Source organism: Chiloscyllium punctatum, chromosome 50 (assembly GCF_047496795.1).
Source record: "Chiloscyllium punctatum isolate Juve2018m chromosome 50, sChiPun1.3, whole genome shotgun sequence".
Lineage (NCBI taxonomy): Eukaryota > Metazoa > Chordata > Chondrichthyes > Orectolobiformes > Hemiscylliidae > Chiloscyllium > Chiloscyllium punctatum.
The window spans coordinates 21,145,155-21,165,403 of NC_092788.1; the positions used below are offsets into that span (position 1 = coordinate 21,145,155).

The 20,249-nt window shown below is 44.9% G+C and overlaps 1 non-coding gene across 1 annotated transcript; it reads left to right on the top strand.

The window, feature by feature from the left end:
- Positions 1–18,510: 18,510 nt before the first annotated feature.
- On the top strand, positions 18,511–18,592 carry trnas-acu (transfer RNA serine (anticodon ACU)). The gene has a single exon. It is a non-coding gene; the product is annotated as a tRNA-Ser (tRNA).
- Positions 18,593–20,249: the final 1,657 nt, after the last annotated feature.

The following is a 20,249-nucleotide window of genomic DNA, read 5'->3' on the forward strand; positions in this document are numbered from 1 at the left end:
TTCCGCTCAGATGTTTTTGACACGCACTTGTGTACAGAACAGACATTTTCAAAATCCAAAATAAGGATAAACTGACAATTGAAGGCAACAATGCAAAAACCTTGATCTGTATCATTTTCCTGCACTGTGTGACACCAAGTCACTGTATGATCACAGCAACACAGTGAGCAAGTGTCAGAAGGAAAATGAGTGCAGTGCCAGTGCGCAAGCGGGGAGCAGCAGGTGACACACGGGGAAGTGCATTTCCCACAACAGGAACATTTCCCAAACAGCGGACTGCGGTGCAAGAATTCAGAGGGGGTTTACATTTTGAAATTTGATGCCAGAGACACAATGGAGACCTGTCATTGAGTCTGTTCAAGATGAAGATTTTAAGATTTCTACAGATGCAAAACAAAATAAAAAGCTCATGGGTTAGTGAAGGCAGAAGATGAAATTGTACATTTCATCAATCTACCCATCTTTACAATGAGTACCTCACCACTTTCCTCACTCAGGGACTGAACCACTGGTGAAGATGATCATATAATCCCCGTTACTAGCCATGGAATCTGAGAAACTCTGTTTCCCAAACGTTAAGGTAAAACCAGGAATTTGGAGGTAAGCATTAATGTGTTGCTCCTGTGCTGAAGGTGACCAGTACACGGTATCTCTGTTTCAGTTTGGTGAGGTGTGCTGTGCCGTAGGTTTAATTTTGAGCCTCACATGGAGCAGCTTCAATTTGTCGTCGTGTTGAGGGATACGGACAGAAGATGATATTGAGCAAAGCCAGGTTTATGGGAAAATACTCGTGTTTTTGGATTGAGAAACAACCTTTTCTGGATAATGACTCCTTGATCAACAAACATACTGCAAGTATCTAAAACGTGAAGAGACATGTGTGTAGAGAGAGCCGAAAGTGATTTTTCAGCAGATGGATAACGTTTCCCATGTGCACTGCGTTAAATTCCGGGAAAATAGATGTTGAACTGGTTTCATGTTTCACAGTTTGTTGCAAAAACACAAAGTTTGTTGCAATAATAAAAAAAGAAATCACATAGGACCGTTTGAATATTGTATTGAACTGAATTTTGGTCTGAGCATATTTTATCTGAAATGGCGTGCTGCAGAGAAGTACAGAGGGTGAACAGTACAAAAGGACAGAGTCTTCTTGGTGGATTTCTTGGGTGGAGTTAAGAATGTACGAAATATACATAACATCATGTGAATGTGGTCAAATCTTTAAAGTAGGTGTTGCATCTCCAAGTGACGATTCAATTCCTACTCATCAGGATATAACTTCCGTCTGCAGTTATTTTAGGACATGAGCTCCATTTACAGAGTTTCACCTTGAATAATACGCCACAGTTTACCACTCCATGAACTTGTCATACTCAGTCTTATTCAGTTGTACGTGTTCATGAAATATCTTTGTGTCTGAAGTCAACAAATTCTAAATTGTCACGCAACCACACTGACTTTCACTCAATGGTATATTCTCTCCTTGTACGTTTGATCGTGCATTTTTTAAAACACTCTGAAGTCAGCTTCTACGTTTTATTTCTGGAAAGTCGTTCATGATTTTAAAAACTCTATTGAGTGGAAGAAACTCTCATCCAAACTTTTCTTCATCATTCACTAATGGTTTTCAAGCTCTAACTAAAGTTATCTGTTCACTAGAAAGAGGGACTTTCCCCGATTTACTCATTCAAACTTAGCGTTATTTGAAAATCTCATTTGTTTACAACAAACTTGCGTGGTTGTGCATCCAGCATTTCCAAATCTCGTGAATAAACTCCTCCATTCTTTCTATCATCCCGTTTGTATCCTTTCTGATATTGTTATGTCTCAGTAAACAACGTCACTTGGCTTTCTAATATCTTGCTATCCAGGAAACAGCGTCTGTGCCCTTTCTAAATTCTTCACATGTTTTTGGTGAAGAATGAGGACAAGGATTACACACAATGTTCCCACTGAGAGTGACAAAAAGATTTTACAGTTATGCTATGAACTCTTTGCTTTTTAAATATGACGCCTCTATTTATAAACTCCAATAAGGTAAATTACTATCTATCCAGTTCATGAACATCGTCTCGATGGAGACGAGAATTTTCTATGTCTTCCTTTCTTCTTCCACGGAATGTCTGAAAGGTTTGTAAGGCCAACATCTAGAAATGCCCATGTCCTGAGTCAGTCTCAGCTATTTCTAAAGGCGACTGAAGTTCAAGTACTTCATAGGGTGTCTCCCATCATTCCAATGCAGACTGGTTCTGGACAGTAAATGCTATCACTAAAGGCCACCGTAAATCTGAAATCAACAGTTTTCGCATAGTAATTCTCGTAGCTATTGTGTATCGGATGTTCGTGTTCTTGTTCAATTTGTTCATCATTTCATGGGTCCCTGTGTTGAATTTTACTGAATGATTAATTAGTGAATGGAGACATTACCTTCACCACTCAGTCGAAACTCCATGGAACATTGAAAGAATTTACTCATACGCTTCCAGAGGACAGTCCTGCCATTACTGGGATGAATCAGTCAACATTCCCCACGTCTCCTCGAAGCCAAGGATTTCCTTGTCCATTTTAGCAGATCATTGCAGCACTGAATCCCATGTGCGCTTTCATTAAAACCAAAACAGTTGCAGCAAGACTTTAAAACTAAGAGTTTGCAATCTGCTTGCATTGGTTGTCCCAAAAATTACATTCCATATTATGGTATGTTTGTGGATGAAAGAACTTTCTGAATCTTGAGCAATTATATTTCAGTTTTGTCAAAACATTATCATTCGCTGTTCTCTCTTTCCCTTTCAGTTTCCCGTTTTATATCCCGTATTTTATCAGTTTATCTTAAGTTTTCAATATTTCAATCAATCTCGATCCTGATTACCAATCCGAGAGAATGCCACAATTTTGTCAATTTATATGCAGTGCAGCTGTAGGGCGCGGTGACCCAGTGGAAAGGCATTGGTCACGTGAACCAAATAAAATTAGCCAGCTGGTGGAATCTGGCCGTTCCAGCACAGTCATATTTAAAACATTTAACGTAATCTTTAGCAAAATCATATTGGCAGAAAATAAGAAAACAAGATGAAAAAAATTGCTGATGCTGAAAATCAAACAAAAACAGCACACCTGTGATTTAACAGCAATTTCTTTTTCTGTGACAGATTGGCAGATTTTGTCGCAGTCCATGAGAACAGTGCTCAGTAGAATCAAACAGACAGCATGGACCTGGGAGTGTGAAATGAGACAGTAACAACGAATGAGTGGAGAGTGTTGTACTGGAAAAGCACAGCAGGTCAGGCAACATCCGAGGAGCAGAAGAATGGACGATTTAGATATAAGCTATTCATCAGGAATTAGGCTTGTGAGTCGGGCAGAGGAACAAAGCTGAAGCCAGGTGCCAACTCGCAGGCACCTCCTCCGACTGAACCCGATCACAACCTCTCCTCCCCTCACCAAACTATCATCACCCAGACCATCCACAATCTCATCAGCTCTGGGCATCTCGCATCCACAACCTTCAACCTCATTGTCCGTGAACCGCAGAATTCCCGATTCTACCTCCTTCCTAAGATTCACAAACCTGACTGCCCCAGTCGACCTATTCTCTCATCCTGAGCCTGTCCCATTCGAATAATCTCTTCCAACCTCGACACAATCCTCTCTCCCCAGTTTAGGAAATGCCCGCTCGTGACACATTCGTGACACCCCTATGCACTTCACCTCCTCCAAGAATTTCTTTTCACTGACCCACAACGCGTCATCTTCACCATGAACATCCAGTCCCTGTACAAATCCATCTGCGTGACAGAAGTCAGCAAGCCTTCCATTTCTTAATCTCACATCATCCCAACCAGTGCCTTTCCACCGACATCCTCATCCACCTGGCTGAACATGTCCTCACAATCAACAACTTCGCTTTCCAATTCTCCCACTTCCTCCATCGAAACTGGTAGCCATGCGCACCCGCATAGGACCTAGCTCTGCCTGCCTTTTTGTCAGATACGCGGAACTGTCCATTTTTCGCAGTTACACAGGCACCATCCTCCACCTGATCCTCCTCTACATTGATGAATGTTTGGGGCCACTTTGGTGCGCCAACGAGGAGGTTGAATTGCTCACTAACTTTACCAACACCTTCCACTCCCACCTCAAATTTATCAGATCATCTTTGCAACTTCCCTCACCTTCCTGGACCTCTCCATCACCGACTCTGGCGACTGACTAATTACAGACATATACTACAAGCCCTCCGACTCCCACATGTATCTAGACTACATCTCCTCCAACCCTATCTCGTGTAAGAACGCCATTCTTTATTCCCAATTCCTCCTCCTCCAGCACATCTGTTCCCAGGATGACCAATTACACCTCAGAAAGAGCCATTTGGTCTCCTTCTTCCACGATCACAAATTGCCTTCCCACCTGGTTGACAGCGCCCTCGATTTCATCACCTCTATTTCACACACCACCACCCTTGAAGCCACGCCTCTCAACGCAACAAGGACAGAACCACATGGTTCTCACCTTACATCCCATCAGACACCGCATAAACGCATCATATTCTGTCGCTGATGCCATCTCCACACAGACACGACGACCAGACATATATTACGCTGCCCAGCCCTGCCAACATTCCGTCAAGACCATTCCCTCCATGACCCCCTCTTCAGGTCCACACATGCCCCCACCAGCCCACAACCCTCTCCTGGCACCTTTCACTGCCACCAAAGGAAGGGCGAAACAAGCACCCACATCACTCCCCTCACCTCAGCCAAGGCCGGAAGGGATCATTCCACATCCATTAGAAATTCACCTGTACAGCTACCAATGTCATCTACTGAATCCGTTGCGCCCAGTGTGGTCTCCTCTACATCAGGGAGACAGGAAAACTTCTTGCAGATCATTTCAGAGAACATCTCTGGGACACCCGCACCCACAAACTTCACCGTCCCATGGCTGACCACTTCAACTCCCCCTCCTACCCCATCAAAGACATACAGGTCTTGGAACTCCTCCACTGCCAAACCGTTACCACACAACGCCTGGAGGATGGACGCCACACATTCCGACTTGGGACCATAACACCACACGGGATAAATGTGAATTTGAACAGTTACCTCCTTTCCCCTCCCCCAAACCCAAGCCTTCAACTCGGCACCGCCCTCTCGACCCATTCCATCATTGCTATTTCTGACTTATTTTCTTCTCCCTCCTATTCTTCCATCTATTGCTTTCCAACTATTTCCCCTTAACCCCACACCATTTCCATTTATCTCTTAGCCCCGACTCACAAGCCTTATTCCAGATGAATTGCTTAAGCCTGAAACCTGATATCTCCAGCTCCTCGGATGCTACCTGATCTGCTGTGCTTTTCCAGCATCACACTACCAACTCTGATCTCCAGCATCTGCAGTCCTAACTTTATCCTTGGAATTATCAATGACCTTAGAGTGAAAATATCCCTCGCTTGCAGTGATCACAGTGTGACTGAGTTTTCCATTTATTTTGGGTGAGGGCAGGCTGGATCTGAGACGAGCGCTTACCATCTAAACAACCGGAATGATATCAGATAGCGAAGTTCGGGCGGGCTGAAGTGAAGTGGAACACTCTATCAGAAGATGGAACAGTACAATTGCATCACATCATCCAGACTGTAAAAGACAGGCAGAAGGAAAAAATCAACATCAGTGCAGGCACAAGGACAGGTCAAGTGGAAAGGAGACAATACAACACACTGAAGTGCAGTGAAATTATTTCTGTGAAATGATTCGATATATAAGCTACACCTTTACATATGGACTGCCCTCACATTGGGAAAAGGAATTCCCTGCAGTATAATGGCGATATTGGCCTGCGACATCACAAAGTTGAGAGACACTGACATCGTTTCTTCTGTAGCAGCATGGCCGAGTAAAAGCATGATCGTCCCATCAACCACAATTCAATACTTCAAAGCTCTCCTCTGTGCTGTACAACTTATTTGCTGCTCCTGTCGTCAGATCTCAATCACTTCACTGTGTATCTTCTGCTTCCTGCTTCATGGAAACACTTGAAACGTGAACAAATCCACTTTCCACTTTCACTAATCTTTTGCAACTCCCGAGTTGGCACAGGTACGAGCGACCGCTTGGACTTCTCGAGCGCTCTCACTCTGGTATGATCTGAATGATAAAGTGGACTGTGTCTGATCTGCAGAATGTTCCCACTGGGACGGTGCTGTTTATCCCATCCTCGGGGACTGAGCTGTCTCTATTGGCAGAGTATTCAGCCATTTCCCTCCACTTGCAGGCATTATGAGGGGATGTAAGTGCGGATATGATCTGAAGCTTCCTCTCACGGGCACAGCCAGGTGCAAGAGCGCCGCTGGAACTTAGCGACATCGATTGCGAACTTCCTCCAAAAATCATTTATTTGAGAGAGAGAGAAAGGTGCTGAGCTGGTTGGAAAGAGAGAAATGGGCTGTGGACTCTCTTCCCTCAGTAGAATTCAAATAAGTGCATTTTTGTGTTGCCCATTTGATGTTCAGAATCAATCTTCGCAGAACATTCCAGCGGAAAGGCTTTTGTTTCAGAGGCGTCCGTTTCTTTGCTGCAATCGGGCATCAGTTAACATCTGAGTCCCAACTGTCCCTGATGAAGCGACTCCGAATGAAACCCTCACTCACTGAGGACCATCCCCACAGCCAGGAGCTGCGAGGCTTCAGAAAGGCCAAAGAGGAAGGAAGGATTAAAAAGAGCCATTATTTCTCCCTCAACGCCTCTGTCACAGCGACAGGGAGAGGGACGGCAGAGACGTGTGACGTCATTCACGTGCCGACAGAAGCCGTTCAGCCCATCGAGTCCACGGTAAATCTCTGTCACTTGCTTCTCTCTGAGATTATTCATTATGCTTGTTCTAATAATAGGGAACTGTATCTATCTCGAAATGCTGTCTCCAACAGACTGAACTACATGTCATTCACGGCTGTTCATTTCACCGGAGGACCATGTTGTGCGACACAGCGTGTGGAATAACTGCAAGGCGGTAAAAACAATGACTGCAGATGCGGGAAACCAGATTCTGGATTAGTGGTGCAGGAAGAGCACAGCAGTTCAGGCAGCATCCGAGTAGCTTCGAAATCGAGGTTTCAGGCAGAATCCCTTCATCAGCAATTAACGCTGTGAGCCTGAAGTGTGGAGAGATACACTAGAGGAGGGTGGGGGTGGGGAGAAAGTTGCATGGAGTACAATGCATGATTGGGGGAGGGGATTAAGGTGAAAGGTCAGGGAGGAGAGGGTGGAGTGGATAGGTGGAAAAGGCGCTAGGCAGGTAGGACAATTCTGGACAAGTCATGCGGACAGTGCTGAGCTGGAAGTTTAGAACTAGGGTGAGGTGGGGGATGGGGAAATGAGGAAACTGTTGAAGTCCACATTGATGCCCTGGGGTTGAAGTGCTTCGAGGCGGAAGATGAGGCGTTCTTCCTCCAGGCGTCTAGTGATGAGGGAGTGGCGGTGAAGGAGACCCAGGACCTCCATGTATTCGGCAGGCTGGGAGGGGGAGTTGAAATGTTGGGCCACAGGGCGGTGTGGTTGATTGGTGCGGGTGTCCCGGAGATGTTACTTAAAGCGCTCTGCTCGGAGGCGCCCAGTCTTCCCAATGTAGAGGAGACCGCATCAGGAGCAACGGATATAATAAATGATATTAGTGAATGTGCAAGTAAAACTTTAATGGATGTGGAAGGCTCCTTTAGGGCCTTGGAGAGAGGTGAGGAAGGAGGTGTGGGCACAGGTTTTCCAGTTCCTGCGGTGGCAGAGAAAGTGTCAGGATTGGAGGGTGGGCTGTAGGGGGCGTGGACCTGACCAGGTAGTCACGGAGGGAACGGTCTTTGTGGAAGGCGGAAAGGGGAGGGTTAGGGTTAGGAATATATATCCCTGGTGGTGGGGTCTGTTTGCAGGTGGCAGAAATTACAGTGGATGATTTGGTTTATGCGAAGGTTTGTAGGGTGGAAGGTGAGCACCAGGGGCGTTCTGTCCTTGTTACGGTTGGAGGGGTGGAGTCTGAGGGCGGAGGTGCGGGATGTAGACGAGATGCGTTGGAGGGCATCTTTAACCACGTGGGAAGGGAAATTGCGTTCTCTAAAGAAGGAGGCCTTCTAGTGTGTTTTGTGGCGGAACTGGTCCCCCTGGGAACAGGTCCGGTGGAGGCGGAGGAATTGGGAATACGGGATGGCATTTTTGCAAGAGGTAGGGTGGGAAGAGGTGAAATGCAAGAGGTAGGGTGGGAAGAGGTGTGCAAGAGGCAGGGTGGGAAGAGGTGTGCATCGGGTCAAATCCCCATCACATATGTGACTGTTGTTCTCATGTGTATTTTTTCTCTACGTGTGCTGAAGTAAGACAGTGAGGGAGCAATTACTGTTGTCAGACATACATGTAGGGGCGTATTAAAGACTGAAGTTGTGAGATTTGAGCAGTGTTTATTAACATAGACCATTCACTGTTCGAATCTCTTGCTCAGGAATTTGACAGAGAGCGAATTTGAGCAAAGGTTGAGCCGGGGCGTTTACCCCATGACGTAACACGAGTTTCTGCAGTTGCTTTGTTGTTCACCTAATTTTGTGTGTTTTGCATCATTGAGGATTTTGAAGTTGTCTCCTCGATACAAATTACCCGTACTTTTTCAACATTGTACAAAAGATCCAGTACAATAACAGTCGATGCTGATTCAGTCGACTTATCCAGATATTGACCCCTGGAAACAGCACTGTGCACTCTCCTCGAATCTGGAAAACAACTTCCTCACATATAATGTTTTATTCTCGCTCTCATGGCGCTTTTCATTCCATCGGCTTCTGTTTTTTCACAGAATCCGATTCAATCGATCTTGTCACTGTGTCATTTCTTTCCATGTGGTCAGCTCTTGTGAACAGAATATCACAGTGGGAGTGCCCTGGGCCCATAACCCAGAAGTCAGACCATACTCAGGGAACCGTATTCTGCTCTTGATCATTTCATGAACACCAGGGAGAAATATCTATGCTCTTCAAAATTTAATCACCTGTTTTAAGAAGCAAGATAAACAGTTCCTGCTTCCTGCTTTTGTTGCCAAACGGACCAAGATTTTAAATGCTGGAACAAGTCGAGACTGTCCGCTCTCCCACATCCAATTTATCCCCAGGTTGTGTTAAGATGATGGTCTGAATCGCTTCCTTCTCTTCCCTGTCACTCTAGGATGAGGTGAGCTGTGTAATCTTTGATGTGAACTGGAGGCAACGTGGAAAAATGTATACACAGCAGCTGCGTGATCGATGGGACTCGCTGCAGTAACATCCCATGCTGATTCAGACAGCAGAAGCCTCCCTGTGACTTCGAGAAGCACAGACACTGTTCCTGAATAATGGGGAGACATTCACTCTTTCCTCGCAGTTCTGCATTTTCTCGCTCTCTCAGGTGGCATTATTTGGACAATGGTTCCAAAAAGATGATTTCTTGTGCATGCACGATCTCCCTTTTCTACACCTTTCCAGAATTCCCATACTTTCCACTTCCGCCAGATGCTTACCCCGCTCCACAAACTCTTGTTTGATAGGGAGCTGAAGACCACGTTCAAACTGCTGTCCACCAACACTGCGTGACAATGGAAAATGAGTTAGTCCAGTTCTCAATGAAGACCGCCCTGTTCCGGGAAAGCAGTTAGCACAGCCTCCTGGGAGAAGCGAGTCAGAATGGAAAGGAACTGTTAATAAGACTCTGTGCTTCTTTCACTCTGAAACAGCAGAAATAGCCTTAGTTAACCAACAAACTCACCTGATTTCTGGTTACCATGTCTGGCGCCGTTCTGGATCGTTTATCTCGGGTGTGATATTGCCTCAGACAGGTGACATACGTGCGAGAGCTCTCGGGTTCACATTGCGGATGAGCCTTGCAATTTTGCACACTACTCCATTTTTGACTGTGAAGATATGATTTTGATGAGATCGGTTTCAGATAAAGATTCCAAAGCTTGAAAACGTACACAAGCAAGTTCAAGAACTGCTTCTTCTCGGCCATTGCTGCTCTGAGAAATGGATTGTCTAACTTGAAAGAATGCTATCTTGCCAATGTGGATTTTGCTGAGCGCACGTCCGATACGGAGTAACCTGAATTCCTAAGTCTGGTCAAATTTTGCTTTCCTCACGCAGTGATCTGCATGTCCTTGATTAATATGATCCGCCTTTACCAATCGCAAACAACGCTTTCCACTGTACTTAGGTACATGTGACAATCAATCAATCAAAACACAGTCATTTCCTCGTTGCGTGGAGCTAGCAGAGTGAAGGTGGGCTGCATGGCATCAGTCTGCAGTGTGACACATTTTGTGATTCTGATTGCATTTGTAATTAAAACAGCAGAATTGGGGAAGTTACAGAGTGGTTATATTGACACAGCTGGGACACATCTGTGCCACAGTGTATCACACAATAACAGTGAAGATCTTTTGACGTCATCCTCGAAGGTACATGCTCCAAAAACCTGAAGACTGCGTGAAACTGCTGTGGTCAGCGATAACAGAACGGCCCAGAGGGATCGTGGTGAGCGCATAATCCAGAAATTAATGAATGAAAAGCATCCTCTGCTCGATGACAATTCCAGCTCTCAGTGTATGCACTGCAACTGCAAGAGTTTCACTATAACAGTGCTCCGTTCTTCACATTGCATATTGATGAGCCTTCTGCGTCAGTACACTCAATGGTATCTGAAATAGATGCACATTTATACATTTGAGGAAACCCACGTTTGAAGGTATGGAAGATTTGTTTTGCTGTTCTCTGTCGGTCTGTTATGTCCTGATTCGCAAAGTCATTTGCCTGAGCTGGGAATACACTGGCGAAGATGAGAAAAGTCAGTTGTAGCATGTACCATGCACATGACGCCTTGCAGTTATTCCCCACGCTGTGTCACACAGCAGGGTCCTCCAGTGAAATGAACAGCCGTGAATGACATGTGGTTCAGTCTGTTGGAGACAGCATTTCGACACAGATACACTTTCCTATTATTAGAACAAGCAGCACTGATGATGAATAACCTCAGAGAGAAGAAAGCGATAGAGATTTACCGTGGCCTCGATGGGCTGAACGGCTTCTGTCGGCACGTGAATGATGTCACACGTTTCTGCCGTCCCTCTCCCTGTCTCTGTGACAGAGTGGCTGAGGGAGAAATAATGGCTCGTTTTTAATGCTCCCTTCCTCTTTGGACTGCCTGCAGCCCCGCAGCTCCTGGCTGTGAGGATGGTTCTCAGTGAGTGAGGGTTTCATTCGGAGTCACTTCATCTAGGACAGTTGGGACTCAGATGTTAACTGATGCCCGATTGCAGCAAAGAAACCGACGCCTCTGAAACAAAAGCCTTTCTGCTGGAATATTCTGCGAAGATTGATTCTGAACATCAAATGGGCAGCACAAAAATGCACTTATTTGAATTTTACTGAGGGAAGAGAGTTCACAGCGCATTTCTCTCTTTGCCACCAGCTCAGCACGATTCTCTCTCTCTCAAATAAATGATATTTGGAGGAAGTTCGCAATCAAAGTTGTTAAGTTCCAGCGGCGCTGTTGCACCTGGCTGTGCCCGTGAGAGGAAGCTTCAGAGCATATCCGCATTTACATCCCGTCATAATGCCTGCAAGTGGAGGGAAATGGCTGAAGACTCTGCCAATAGAGACAGCTCAGTCCCCGGGGATGGGATAAACAGCACCATCCCGCGTGGGGACATTCTGCAGATTAGACACAGTGTACTTTATCATTCAGATCATACCAGAGTGAGAACGCTCGAGAAGGCCAATCGGTCGCTCGTACCTGTGCCAACTCGGAAGTTGCAAAAGATTAGTGAAAGTGGAAAGTGGATTTATTCACGTTTCAAGTGTTTCCATGAAGCAGGAAGCAGAAGAAGATACACAGTGAAGCGATTGAGATCTGACTACAGAAGCAGCAAACAAGTTGTACAGTGCAGAGGAGAGCTTTGAAGTACTGAATTCTGGTTGATGGGACGATCATGCTTTTACTCGGCCACGCTGCTACAGAAGAAACTATGTCAGTGTCTCTCAACATTGTGATGTCAACAGGCAAATGTCGCCGTTATACTGCAGGGAATTCCTTTTTCCAATGTGATGGCAGTCCATATGTAAAGGTGTAGCTTATATATCGAATCCTTTCACATAAATAATTCCACTGCACCTCAGTGCGTTGTATTGTCTCCTTTCCACTTGACCTGTCATTGTGCTTATACTGAAGTTGATTTTCTCCTTCTGCATGTCTTTTACAGTCTGGGTGATGTGATGCAGTTGTACTGACCCATCTTCTGACAGAATTTTCCACTTCACTTCAGCCCACCCTAACTTCGCTATCTGATACCAGTCCCGTTGTTTAGATGTTAATCGCTCGTCTCAGATGCAGCCTGCCCTCACCCAAAATAAATGGAAAACTCAGTCACACTGTGATCACTGCAATCGAGGGATATCTGCACTCTCCGGTCATTGATAATTCCAAGGATAAAGTTAGGGCAGCAGATGCTGGAGATCAGAGTTGGTAGTGTGATGTTGGAAAAGCACAGCAGATCAGGTAACATCCGACCAGCAGGAGAATTCAGGTTTCAGGCTTAAGCCCTTCAGCAGGAATAAGGCTTGTGAGTCGGGACTGAGAAATAAATGGAAGTGGTGTGGGGTTAAGGGGAAATAGCTGGAAAGCAATAGATGGATGAATCGGAGGGAGAAGATAATAGGTTAGAAATGGCAGTGTTGGAATGGGTTGAGAGGGCGGTGCCGAGTTGAAGGCTTGTGCTTTTGGGAGGGGAAATGAAGTAACTGTCCAAATTCACATTTATCCCGTGTGGTGTTAGAGTCCCAAGGCGGAATGTGTAGTGTTCCTCCTACAGGCGGTGTGTGGTAACGGTTGGCAGTGGAGGACATCCAGGACCTGTATGTCTTTGATGGGGTAGGAGGGGGAGTTGAAGTGTTCAGCCACGGGACGGTGAAGTTGGTGGGTGCGGGTGTCCCAGAGATGTTCTCTGAAATGATCTGCAAGAAGGTTTCCTGTCTCCCTGATGTAGAGGAGACCACACTGGGCGCAACGGATTCAGTAGATGACATTGGTAGCTGTACAGGTGAATTTCTAATGGATGTGGAATGATCCCTTCGGGCCTTGGCTGAGGTGAGGGGAGTGATGTGGGTGCTCGTTTCACCCTTCCTTTGGTGGCAGTGAAAGGTGCCAGGAGAGGGTTGTGGGCTGGTGGGGGGATGTGTGGACCTGAAGAGGGGGTCATTGAGGGAATGGTCTTTACGGAATGTTGGAAGGGCTGGGTAGCGAAACATATCTCTGTTGGTGGTGTCTGTTTGGAGGTGGCATCAGCGACAGAATATGATGCGTTTATGCGGAGTTTGATGGGGTGTAAAGTGAGCACCAGGTGGTTCTGTCCTTGTTGCGTTGAGAGGGGTGGCTTCAAGGGCGGTGGTGTGTGAAATGGAGGTGATGAACTTGAGTGCGCTGTCAACCACGTGGGAAGGCAATTTGTGATCGTGGAAGAAGGAGACCAACTGGCTCTTTCTGAGGTGTAATTGGTCATCCTGGAAGAGATGTGCTGGAGGAGGAGGAATTGGGAATAAAGAATGGTCTTCTTACACGAGATAGGGTTGGAGGAGATGTAGTCTAGATACATGTGGGAGTCGGTGGGCTTGTAGTATATGTCTGTAATTCGTCAGTCGCCAGAGTCGGTGATGGAGAGGTCCAGGAAGTTGAGGGAAATTGCCAAGCTGATCCGGATAAATTTGAGGTCGGAGTGGAAGGTGTTGGTAAAGTTGGTTAGCAATTCAACCTGCTCGTTGGAGCACCAAGTGGCACCAAACATTCATCAATGTAGAGGAGGTACAGATGGAGGATGGTGCCTGTGTAACTGCGAAAGATGGACGGTTCCGCGCATCTGACAAACAGACAGGCATAGCTAGGCCCGATGCGGGTGCCCGTGGCTACCAGTTTCGATGGAAGAAGTGGGAGAATTGGAAAGAGAAGTTGTTGATTGTGAGGACCAGTTCAGCTAGGTGGATGAGGATGTCAGTGGAAAGGGAATGGTTGGGATGCTGTGAGATTATGAAATGGAAGGCTTGCTGACTTCTGTCATGGCAGATGGATTTGTACAGGGGCTGCATGTCCATGGTGAAGATGACGCATTGAGGGCCAGGGAAACGAAATTCTTGGAGGAGGTGAAATCCATTGGGGTGTCACGAATGCAAGTAGGCATTTCCTGAAATGGGGAAAGAGGATTGTGTCAACGTAGGAGTAAATGATTCGGATGCGAGAGGCTCAGGATGAGACAATAGGTCGACTGGGGCAGTCAGGTTTGTCAATCTTAGGAACGAGGTAGAATTGGGGAGTGCGCAGTTCACAGACAATGAGGATGAAGTTTGTGGATGGGAGATGCCCAGAGGTGATGAGATTGTGAATGGTCTGCGAGATGATGGTTTGTTGAGGGGAGGAGAGGTTGTGATCGGGTTCAGTAGGAGGAGGTGCCTGCGAGTTGGCACCTGGCTTCAGCTTTGTTACTCTGCCCGACTCACAAGCCTAATTCCTGATGAATGGCTTATGCCTAAATCGTCCATTCTTCTGCTCCTCGGATGTTGCCTGACCTGCTGTGCTTTTCCAGTACAATATTCTCCACTCATTCATTATTACTGTCTCATTTCACACTCCCAGGTCCATGCTGTCTCTTTGATTCTAATGAGCACTGTTCTCATGGACTGCGACAAAATCTGCCAATCTGAAACAAAAACAGAAATTGCTGTAAAATCACAGGTATGCTGGCAGCAACTGTGCAGATGAATCACAGTTAACGTTTCACATCCATTGGGTCTGTCTCTCCACAGATGCTGTCAGACGGCCTGAAATATTCCAGCAACATCTGTTTTTGTTTGATTTTCAACATCAGCAATTTTTTCATTTTTGTTTTCTTATTTTCTGCAAATATGATTTGGCTAAAGATTACGTTCGATGTTTTAAATATGACTGTGATGGAACGGCCAGATTCCACCAGCCGGCTACTTTTATTTGGTTCACGTGACCAATGCCTTTCCACTGGGTGACCGCGCCCTACAGCTGCACTGCATATAAATTGACAAAATTGCGGCATTCTCTCGGATTGGCAATCAGGAGGGAGATTGATTGAAATTATTGAAAACTTTAGATAAACCGATAAAACACGGGATATAAAACGGGAAACTGAAAGGGAAAGGGAGAACGGCGAATGATAGTTTTTTGACAAAACTGAAATATAATTGCTCAAGATTCAGAAAGTGCTTTCATCCAGAAACATACCATAATATGGAATGTAATGTTTGGGGCAACCAATGCAAGCAGATAGCAAAATCTTAGTTTTAAAGTCTTGCTGCAACTGTTTTGGTTTTCATGAACGCACACATGGGATTCAGTGCTGTTATGATCTCCTAAAATGGGAAAGGAAATCCTTGCCTTCGAGGATACGTGGGGAATGTTGACTGATTCATCCCCGTAATGGCAGGACTGTCCTCTGGAAGCGTATGGGTTAAATCTTTCAATGTTCCATGGAGTTTCAAATGAGTGGTGAAGGGAATGTTTCCATTCACAAATTAATCATTCAGTAGAATTCAATGCAGGGACCCATGAAATGATGAACAAATTGAACAAGAACACGGACATACGACACACAATAGCTACGACCATTACTATGTGAAAACTGTTGATTTCAGATCCACAGTGACCTTTGGTGATGGCATTTACTGTCCAGAACCAGTCTGCACTGGAATGACTGGAGACACACTATGAAGTATTTGAACTTCAGTCGCCTTTAGAAATAGATGGGACTGACTCAGGACACGGTGATTTGGAGATGTTGGCCTTTCAAACCTTTCAGGCATTCCGTGGAAGAATAAAGGAAGTGATAGAAACTTTTCGTCTCCATGGAGACGATGTTCATGAACTGGATAGATAGTAATTTACCTTATTGGAGTTTATAAATCGAGGCGTCATATTTACAAAGCAATGAGTTCATCGTGTAACTGTAAAATCTTTTTGTCACACTCAGTGGGAACACTGTGTGTAATCCTTGTCCTCATTCTCCACCAAAAACATGTAAAGAAGTTAGAAAGCGCACAGACGCTGTTTCCTGGATAGCAAGATATTAGAAAGCCAAGTGACGTTGTTTACTGAGACATAAAAATATCAGAAAGGATACAAAAGGGATGATAGAAAGAATTAAGTAGTTTATTCACGAGATTTGGAAATGCTGGATGCACAAACACGCAAGTTTAATAGAAACAAATGAGATTTGCACGTAACGCGAGGTTTGAATGAGTAAATCGGGGAAAGTCCCTCTTTTGAGTGAATCAATAACTTTCGTTAGAGCTTCAAAACCATTAGTGAATGATTAAGAAAAGTTTGGATGAGAGTTTCTTCCACTCAATAGAGTTATTTAAATCGTGAACGACTTTACAGAAATAAAACGTAGAAGCTGATTTCAGAGTGTTTTAAAAGATACACGAACAAACGTACAAGGAGAGAATTTACCATTGAGTGAAAGTCAGTATAGTTGCGTAACAATTTCGAATTTGTTGACTTCAGACACAAAGATATTTCATGAACATGTACAACTGAATAAGACTGAGTATAACAAGTTCATGGATTGGTAAACTGTGGCGTATTATTCAAGGTGAAACTCTGTAAATGGAGCTGATGTCCTAAAATAACTGCAGATAGAAATTATATCCTAATGAGCAGGAATTGAATCATCACTTGGAGAGGCAACACCCACTTTAAAAATTTGACCACATTCACATGATGTTATGTATATTTCGTACATTCTTAACTCCACCCAAGAAATCCACCAAGAAGACTCGGTCCTTTTGTATTGTTAACCCCCTGTACTGCTCTGCAGCACGCCATTGAAGATAAAGTATGCTCAGACCAAAATTCAATTCAATACAATATTCAAACGGTCCTATGTGATTTCTTTTTTTATGATTATTGCAACAAGCTTTGTGAGTTTGTAACAAACTGTGAAACATGAAACCAGTTCAACATCAATTTTCCCGGAATTTAAAGCAGTGCTCATGGGAAACGTTATCCACCTGCTAAAAAAATCACCTTAGCCTCTCTCTCTCCACATATGTCTCTTCACGTTTTAGATACTTGCAGTATGTTTGTAGATCAAGGAGTCATTATTCGGAAAAGGTTGTTTCTCTATCCACAAACACGGGTATTTTCCCATCAACTCGACCTTCTGTCCGTATCCCGCAACACGACGACAAATTGAAGCTGCTCCATGTGAGACTCAAACTTCAAACTTCGGCAAACCCCCCCCAAAACTGAGACAGAGATACCGTGCACTGGTCACCTTCAGCACAGGAGCAACACATTAATGCTTAACTCCACATTCCTGGTTTTACCTTAACATTTGGGAAACCGACTTTCTCTGATTCCAAGGCTAGGAATGGGGATTATATGATCATCTTCACCAGTGATTCTGTCCCCGCGTGAGGAAAGTGGTGAGGTCCTCATTGAAAAGATGGGTAGATTGATGATATGTACAATGTAATCTTTTGCCTTCACTAACCCATGAGCTTTTTATTTTGTTTTGCATCTGTAGAAATCTTAAAATCTTCATCTTGAACAGACTCAATGACAGATCTCCATTGTGTCTCTGGCATCGAATTTCATAGTGTAAACTCCCTCTGAATCCTTCCACCGCAGTCCGCTGTTTGGGAAGTGTTCCAGTTGTGGGATATGCACATCCCCGTCTGTCACCTCTTGCTCCCAGTATGCGCTCTGACACTGCCCTCATTTTCCTTCTGACACTTGCTCACTGTGTTGCTGTGATCATACAGTGACTTGGTGTCACACAGTGCAGGAAAATGATACAGATCAAGGTTTTTGCATTGTTGCCTTCAATTGTCAGTTTAGCCTTATTTTGGATTTTGAAATTGTCTGTTCTGTACACAAGTGAGTGTCAAAAACATCTGAGCGGAAGTTAGGTGTTCCGAATAATGACATTGAGCACTATGCACTCTCCTCCAGTCTGGAAAACAATTCCTCACAGGCAATTTAATAGACAATATACAGCAGGTGCAGGAGTAGGCCATTCTGCCCTTCGAGCCAGCACCACCATTCATTATGATCATGGCCTGAACATCCTCAATCTGTATCCTGTTCCTGCCTTATCCCGATAACCCTTGATTCCACTATCCTTAAGAGCTTTATTCAACTCTTTATTGAAAGAACACCTCCTGCTGTCTGGGGTCTTCATTCCGTTGACTTCAAATATTCTCAGTATTCAACAGACCTTGTTACATATTCATTTCCTCATTTTTGTTCAGATCACTGTGTGCATTGTGTGACAGTGGGAGTGCACTTGCCCCACAACCCAGGGGTCAGACCATAGTCTTGGAACCGCACTATGTTATTTATCATTTTACCAACACCAGGGAGAAATATCTGCTGCTCTGCATAATTTACCCAATTCAATTATTCATAAGGTCATAGCTGCGCCACGCTCTGTGACGAGGTGGCCGAGAGGTTAAGGCGATGTATTACTAATCCATTGTGCTCTGCACGCGTGGGTTCGAATCCCACTCTCGTCGCTGTCATCAATGGCATTTTCGTGGGGCTGTTTTCAGATGATCACAGCTGTCGTATTGAAACTGGAACGCGAAGAGTCAGTTTACATCCATTTCCGCTGTTACCAAATTTCAAAGAATGGCTTGAGCCTGTTGACTCAACTGTATTGAAATGTAGGTTGCATTGTGATAATGAAAGAGAGCGCGGTTTCCTTTTGCAAATCAAGTTGCTGTGAACGTTTTTTCGTATGTAAGACATCCAGGAAAATCAAATAACGAGAGCTGCGAAGTGCATGTTTATGCAAAGGGATTCTTAATGAACGTTTTGTCAGATGAAATCTGGAGGAGGTTGAGAAGAAGTAATTCATCCTGGTGAGAAGAGCACAGCGAGACAGCACAAAATGATGGCGATACTTCAAAGGGGCAGGGCGTGGGTGTAGGGGCACTGAGGACTGGCTGTAAATGCACAGTGGAGAATTGCCAATGTTGGTGCCGTGCATGGGCACGGAAAGGCTGACACATTGGTCTCGCCCTCGCCCCTAGCTCTCGCCATTGATGAATGCTGGACATAAGGCACAGATAAACACAAGATGTGGGAAGCAAGCTCCCTCTCGTTATGCACACACTGGATGCATCACATTGAACTATGAACAACTGGAGAAATCAGCATGTTACCTTTAGGGAGTGAAACTAAACTGTGGACCAATGACCGCAGATTCATGCAACATAAACATGAAAAATAATTTAAAATGTAGGGTGAAGGTTTGCTTGCTCAGCTGTAGCTTTGATATCCAGACGTTTCATTACTTGGCTAGGTAACATCATCATCAGTGGCGACCTCCAAGTGAAGAGAATCTGTTGTCTCCTGCTTTCTATTTAAATCTTTCTCCTCGATGGGGTTCCTGGGGTTTGTGGTGATGTCATTTCCTGTGCGTTTTCTGAGGGGTTGATAGATGGCATCTCGATCTATGTGTTTGTTTATGGCGTTGTGGTTGGAGTGCCAGGCCTCTATGAATTCTCAGGCGTGACTTTGATTAGCCTGTCCCAGGATAGATGTGTTGTCCCAGTAGAAATGGTGGTATTATTAATCCGTGTGTAGGGCTACGAAGGAGAGAAGGTCGTGTATTTTTTTGGCGAGCTGGTGTTCGTATATCCTGGTGGCTAACTTTCTTCCTGTTGTCTTACGTAGTAGTTGTGACAGTCCTTGCATGGAATTTTGTAGATGACGTTGGTTTTGTCTTTGGATTGTTCTGGTTCTTTTAAGTTTGTTAGTTTTTGTTTGAGAGTGTTGGTGGGTTTGTGTGCTACTAGGATTCCGAGGGGTCTTAGTAGTCTGGCTGTCATGTCTGAAACTTCTTTGATGTATGGTAAGGTGGTTATGGTTTCTGGCTGTGTTTGGTCTGCTTGTCGTGGTTTGTTCTTGAGGAAAGTGTGGACTGTATTTTTTGAGTATCTGTTCTTCTCGAATACATTGTAAAGGTGGTTTTCCTCTGTTTTCCGAAGTTCGTCTGTGCTGCAGTGTCTGGTGGCTCGTTGGAATACTGTTCTGACGCAGTTTCGTTTGTGTGTGATGGGATGGTTGCTGGTGTAGTTAAGTATTTGGTCAGTGTTTGTCGGTTTTCTGCATACGCAGGTTTGTAGTTCTCCGTTGTCCTTTATTTCTACTGTGTCATTCAGGAAT